A 7800-nucleotide genomic window follows, 5' to 3' on the forward strand; every position below is an offset into this window, starting at 1 on the left:
AGATAGACATTCTTCTGGTATTCTCTGCTTTCTGCCAAGATCCATCTAACATTAGCTATAATATCCCTAGTAACACGACCTCTTCTAAATCCAGCCTGAACATCGGCAGTTCTCTGTTGACATATTGCTCCAATCGTTTTTGTATAATTTTCAGCAGAATCTTCCTTGCATGTGATATTAAAGATATTGTTCAATAATTTCCGCACTTTATTGGGCCACCTTTCTTTGGAATGGGATCAAATATTGATCTTTTCCAGTCAGTTGGCCAGCTGGCTATCCTCCAGATTTCTTGGCAAAACTTATTGAGCACATCCAGGGCAGTGTCTGTCTCTTGAAATATGTTGATTGGTATGCTGTCAACTCCTGGACCCTTGTTTTTTGCCAATTCCTTCAGAGCAACTTGAACTTCCTCTTTAATCACCATAGGCTCTTGCTCATGTTATTTCATGTAATCCTTCTGATACATACTTCTGACTCTGTATACTCCTTCCATCTTCTTTTAATGCTTCCTGGATCATTTAACATTCTACCCAAAGTATCCTTAAGTATTGCCACCCGTGGCTTGAATTTGTAGTGTTGTCTATTTCCTTTTTCAGTTTTGTTTATGTTTGTTTTAGATATTTTGCAGGTATTTAATTTGGTGCATAGATATTTATTATTGTTATGTCCTCCTGTTCTATTGATCCTTTAAACATTATGTAGGGACTTTCCTTGTGATGGTTTTGCACTGAAATTTATTTTATCAGAGATTAGTATTGCTACTCCTGCTTTTTTTCTGGTTGCCATTAGCTTGGTATATTTTTTCCCATCATTTTCTTTCTAGTCTTTCTTTATCTTTATTTTTCAGGTGTGTCTCTTGTAGAGAGCATACTGATGGATTTTGTGTTTTTATCCAATCTGCTACTCTTTTTTTCTCTTCAGTGGTGCATTTAAATCATTTGCATTCAGTGTGATTATTGAGAGGTAAGGTTTTATTGCTATCATTTTGTTGAGTTCTTTTTGGTGCTGTTGCTAGTTAGTGTGGTCCATCCTGCTTTCTGTGGCACCTTTGTAAGAAGGGTGTCTCTCAGTGTTTCCTTCAATGCTGGTCTTGTTTTTAAAAACGCCCTTAGGTTTTGTTTTTCTGGGAATATCTTGATCTCTCATTCATACTTGATGGACAATTTTGCTGGGTACAGTATTCTTGGTTGACAGTTGTGTTATTTGAATGTTTGATGTATGTCACTCCACTATCTTCTTGCTTGCATGGTTTCTGCTGATAAATCAGCACACATAATCTTATCTGCGCGCGCTCTCTCTCTCTCTCATAGGTTACTCTTTGTTTCTCCCTAGCTGCTTTCAGAATTCTCTCCTTGTCTTTGGTTCTGGAAACTCTGGCTATGATATGCCTTGGTATTTTTCTTTTGGGGTCTATTCTATATGGTGTTCTCTCGGCTTCTTGAATATATATTCTCTCATTCTTCATTATGTCTGGGAAGTTTTCTTCTGGTAGTTCTTCCACAACTTTTTTGGTGCCTTTACTTGCTTCTTTCTGTTCTAGGATTCTGATGATGTACATATTATTTCTCTTGTATGTGTCCCACATTATTCTTAGATTTTCTTCTTTTTCCTTCCTTTTTGATTCTGCTTTTTGCTCTAGCAGATCAGTGGTGACAGTTCTATCTTCCATTTCACTGTTTCTGTGTTCCAGCTCTTCAGCTCTGCTCATATGTCCCTCTCTGCATCATATTTAAAGCATTTGAAAGATTGGACCTAATATTTTGTAAAAATCCACTTTCTAAAAGCACATTTTGAAGCCTTACTGCTATGTTTTCTTCCAACATTTTAATCTTTTATATTGAGATTTCTTATATTAGGATCCATATTGAGTTAATTTTTGCTATTATGCTAAGTGTGGGCCCAGTGTCATAATTTTTTATACACTGGAAAGCTGTACTTTCTCCATTGTATAAATTTGTTGTTGTTAGGTGCCATCAAGTTGGCTGTGACTCATAGCCAGTCTATGAATGACAGATTTGAGCCTTACTCTATCCGTGTCATCCTTGTGATATTTTGTATGCTTGACCCTTTTGTAAGGTCACTGTGTCAGTCTGTCTTGTGTAGGGTTTTCCTCTATTTCTCTGACCTTCTACATTTCCCAGCAAGATCCATCTGACATCAACAATAATAACCTTTATGTGATAACCTTTTCTGAATCAAGCTTGACTTTCTAGCAGTTTCCTGTCAATGAACCGTTTGAATAATCTTCATCAAGATTTTATTTGTAATAATTCAAATGATATTATATAATCATTGGGGTTTTTTAATGAAAATAACATTATTCACTAAAATAAACAGAAATAATTAGGATCGTGGCATATAATCTGAACTGAGTTGCATAATAAAAATATATAGTATGAGCTCTCATAAGTGACCTCCAAGTGATTTATTTATCTCTAAAACAAACAATACCCACAGCACATAAAGCTCATGGGGCAAATCTGTTTGCTTAATTTACCTCTTTCCCAATTAGCTGAATTGTATGCTTACTAAGAATTACTTACATCTGCTCCCAAACTTTTAAATGCTAATTAAACTAGGTATCATAATATTATATAATGAAATGTCATGGAAACAGGTGAGATATAACTATAAAAAGAGTATTTTCTTGCAGGAAAGCTGATTTAAAATATTTGGAAAGACTCAATAAATGCGAATCTCTAAAAAATTATCTGTATAATTATGTGTAAGTTAGGAAATGAAATAACTTGGGGGAAAAATTAAAAAATTTGAGGACTTCTCTCAGATTATTTGCTAAATGACTTTTAAAAAAACATATAAAATTTGTATTTTTTTACTGGCTTACTTACAAAGTTTGTCTACATTGTTTTTCACACCAGATCTTTCCCATTTGATTTTTAAGTTTTTGTTCTAATTCCAAGGAAATGTATCTAGAATTTAAAATCGATTTCTTATCTGTAGAGATTTCACAGGAAAGATAAATAAACTTCAGTCACTGGTGCAACAGGAAGATCTTGGGTCCACATCAAAGGATTTTTAAAAAGGCTATATTCTTCCATATTTTATGCTAATTACTTAGTATAATTTTAAATTCCTGGTTTAACTATCATTTATTGTTTTTTCATTAGAATAGCTTGATGGAAATTAAATTTCAAATGGCAAAGTGTATACCTTTCATGTATTTAAAAATTTTGTGTTTGGGGTGAACATTTACAAAGTACATTAGTTTTCCATTCAAGAATTAATAAAAATTTGTTTTGTGGCGTTGACTGCAATCTCTGAACTATAACAGCACTCTTCCCAGTTCCTTCTTGTTTTTCCCACTTCTATTTGTCCTTTTGGCCTATCCCTTCCTTCCTTTTGAGCTTTAGCCCTGAGAAAATGCTGTCCTCTTTTTCCTGCACGGTTTATTTTTCTAAGGAATGCAAACAGCCCTAGTGGTTATTGTTCATTTCAGAGCTCTGTCCATTGTTTGGTTGGAAGTTGAGCAATGATCTTGGGTTCAGTTGCAGGTGCAAAGGCTGTCTAAGGTCCATGGAGTTGAAGGTTCAGTAGTCTCTATCAGGCCAGTAAGCTTAGTCATTATATTATTTTGAGTTTTGTTCTATATTTTCTCCTATTCTATGCAGGACCTCTTATTGTGATTTCTTTAGGAACTGTCATTTGTGGCAGCTGGGCTCCATGTAGTTCTTCTGGTCTCAGGATTATGGAGGCTGAGATTCATGTGTTCATTAATCTTTTGAATGAAATGTTTCCTTGTAACATTGATTTTCTTCATCCATCTTAGCTCCAGCAGAGAGAGAACAATAGTTGCATCTTAGATGACTGCTCACAATCTCGGCTACTATTCGTCAAAGTAGAATGGAGAGTACTGCCTGTCTCAACCATTTCTTTGCCATTTTACTTTGATATCCCCTGAAACTATAATCTTGAGCCCCTAGGCCTAGCCACCTATTTCTGAAAGGTGTTTCTTTATAGTTAAGAAGTTTTTGCTTTTTATTAAATAAAATTTTTTCTTAATTATGATTTCAATGAAAGTTTACAGAAAAGTTGGATTTTCATTCATTCATTGTTGCAGTTTCTTCTCTTTCTGCCCCTGTCCCTCCCCAATTCAATTTCTTTTTTAAAAAAACATATTTGTTCATTGTTGCACCATTACTTCCCTCTTGCCCTCTTCCTCCTTCCTCTTTGCAATGTACCTCTTAATCTGTTCTGTTGTCAAAGAAGTTTTCCTAACTCTCTTCCCTTTAATGCTTTATTATGTTCATGGATCCGGTGGCAGCACACATAAATACATACGTAAAGCTATTCTCTGTCAAATCTTCTTGGTTGTAGTCCTGCTTGTCTTCCTACACCTGTTCAGCTTGCATGTTTGTCTATGTATCCATTTGTCAATTATTATTCATGCTACTGCAGAGTTAGGTATGTAATCGTATTGATTCTTGCTGCCATTAATTATTATGTTCCTTCCAAGATCTTCTTTTGCAGTAAACACTTTGTGCTGACTTCCCTCTTATTGTGTGTTGCTTTTCATTTCACATAAATTAAGAAGTGCCTTCTCTCATGTGATTTATTGCCTCTGAAAACCCACTGGAGGGTCAGGTATGGCTCAGTTCCAACTCAGTGGCACACAACAACAATAACAAATACCCTTTAGTAAATGTTTTTATTTCCCTTCCCTCTTGCTCCTTATAACCTTCAAGTAATGTCATCTCCACCCGTGGAGGTTTTTCCTTGACTTTTTATAATGATGGTCTGATACTACATTTATCCTTTTGTGATTGACTCATTTCACTCAGCATAATATCCTGTGGGTTCATCATCCACGTTAAGAGGTAGTTTGGAGATTCATAGCTATTCTCTAATGTTGCACAGGATTTAATCGTGCCCATCGTTTGGTTATCTAGCTGCTCATTGTTCAGCACATACGTAGTTTCCGTTTCTTTGCTCCTGTGAATGATTCTGTGATGAACGGGATTGTTCATTTATCTGTTTATGTCATAGCTGTTATTTCTCTGAGAGATCTATTTATCTGCCCTCCTAGAAGTAGGATTGCTGGATCATATGATATTTCCATTTCTAATTTTTAAGGAAGTGTCCTGTCATTTTCCACAGTGGTTGTATAATTTCACAATTCCACTATCATTGTATGAGTGTTCATGTCTTTCCACACCATCACCAACATTTGTTTTCTGCCTTACTGAATTTTGCTATCACTGCTGAGGTGATATATGATATCTCATTGTTTTGATTTGTATCTCTCTAGTGACTACTGAGAGTGAGCACTGGTGGCCTAGTGGCAAAAAAAACTGTGCTGCAATCCCGGTGACATGCAGTTTGAATCCACCAGCTGCTCTGTGGGAAAAGGATGGGCAGTCTCCTCCCATGTGATTAACTGCCTCTGAAAACCTGTAGGAGAGTCAGCTATGAGGCAGTTCTGACTTGACAATACACAGTGACTACTGAAGGATCTCTGGTGACATGGTCTGTATGTAGAGAGTTGTCCTGCTAATTGAAAGGCAGCGTCTCTCTATAGATTTGAACTCACAAACAACTCCTTGGGAGAAATATGAATAATCTCCTTCTGTGAGATCTATAGCCTCCGAAAACCTGCTGAAGGATCAGCTAGGAGTTGGTTTGAATTCCACGTCAGTGACTCATGAGTGGAATGGGTAATTATCTCCATAATTTATTCCTGTGTTTGTTGACTGTCTAAATGTTTTGTTTGCGCAAGTGTTTGTTCATGTCTTTTGCTGGTTTTTAATTGAATCCTTTTTGTTTTCAAGGCATTGGACATTTCTATAAACTTCAGAGATTAGTCCCTTGTTATATATGTAATGTCGAGTAGTTTTTCCTGTCTGTTGGTTCTCTTTCTATTATTTTGGTGAAGTTTTTTGATGTGCCTGATTGTTTAGTTTTTAGGCAGTCCCATTTGTCCAATTTGTCTTCTGCTGTTTGTGTAGCTTTTGTTATGCTTGCTAGCAAACTAATGTATTAGAGCCATTATTTATTTCTTTGCAATTATTTATGCTTATTTTAGTTCTTCCGTTTAGGGTATTAATCCATCTTGAGTTCATTTTTTTATGTGATGAGATGAATGAATCCTGTTTCATTTTCCAGCAAATGAGTATCCACTTTTGGTAGCATCACTTGTTCAAGAGGCTATTTCTTCCCCACTTAATGAGTTTTTGCCCTTTGTCAAAAATTACATTCTCATAGGTAAGTTTTGTGTACCATTGAGTTAGAACTGACTCATAGCTGACTCTCCAGTGGGTTTTCAGAGGCAGTTAATTGCACAGAATTAGACTGCTCATCTTTCTCCTATGAAGCAGCTGGTAGATTTGAACTACATGGCATTGGGTTGGTAGTGCAGCTCCTTACTACTAAGCTACCAGAGTTCCCTTCTAGGTGGATATATACATTATCTGGAAAAAAATAACAACCAAACAACCAAAAATCAATGACTGGGACAAAATAATTATTTTGGAAAAAAATTCTTAAAACATATATTAAAAAGGAATTTTAGTTTTTTAATTATATATTTTTGGATATCAGTGACTGGGATAATTGGGATGGGAGTGTCAGAGTCAGTGCGATTGGCACAGGACAGAGCGGAGTTTAGGGCTGTTGTACATAGGGTCGCTATGAGTCGCAGGCGACTCGACGGCACATAACAACAACAACAACAATATATTTTAATATACATTTAAAATATTTTTTAATGTTTAATATGAATAGACCATTTAAGGGGGGAACCCCATGCCCACTGCCACTGAGTCCAGTCCAGTCCAATTGATGACGGCCCTCCAATGGATTTCCAAGGCTGTAAATCTTTTTAAGAGGAGATTACTCATTTTTCTCTTATTCCGTAGCTGGTGGATTTGAACTGCTGATCTTTCAATTAGCAGCCCAATGATGCCTTCTGCACTAAAGGGTAACTGTTCACTATTTACCTCAAAAGTCTTGCTATTATTCTGATAGTTATAGCTTCAGAACTATTTTGTAAAATATATCTTGCCCTCATGCAACTACTTGTACATCACATCATATTTTGATTGGCTGTTTTGTCTCTTTGCAGTGAGTTGCCTGGAGTTTCTTTCTGTTATTCATATGATGTTTTATCTGTTCTAGAGAATTTTATGCCTTCTTATAAGTATGGAAAAACTTGCCTGCTTGTTGTAAATATCAGTTTGCTGGGAGATATTCATAATGTTGGCTTTATGTACTATCTGTAAATCCACACTTTCCTTTTAGCCCAAAGATATAGTTGGAAATAGAGTGTTTCCTCACTTAAGTAATTTTCCATAAAGTATCAGAAATAAATAAGAGGAAAAAGAAGTACACTCAAGTATTGAGTGTAATTATGTAACTGTTTTGGAAAGAAAAGAACTGAATTTTTATAAGATGCTCTAAGGGAAATAGAAAATGTCACATTTTAGTATAGACAGAAAACTGGGAATGACATGTTCAAAAGCTCTAACAACCAATGGGTACAACCATTGAGCATATGGTTATTGTTGTTGTTGTTGTTATGTACCGTCGAGTCGCCTGCGACTCATAGCGACCCTATCTATGTACAACAGCCCTAAACTCTGCTCTGTCCTGTGCCAATTGTACTGTCTCTGACACTCCCATCCCGATTATCCCAGTCACTGAATCAATCACATCATAGAGGGCCTTCCCCTCCTGCGTTGTCCCTCCACCCTCCCAAGCATGATGTCCCTCTCCAATGACCGGTCTCTCCTCACAACATGTCCAAAGTATGTTGGATGGAGCCTCAGAATCCTTGCCTCCAAGGAG

This window comes from Elephantulus edwardii, unplaced genomic scaffold (genome assembly GCF_000299155.1).
Source record: "Elephantulus edwardii isolate Elephantulus edwardi_28Jun2011 unplaced genomic scaffold, EleEdw1.0 scaffold00016, whole genome shotgun sequence".
In the NCBI taxonomy this organism is placed as follows: Eukaryota; Metazoa; Chordata; class Mammalia; order Macroscelidea; family Macroscelididae; genus Elephantulus; species Elephantulus edwardii.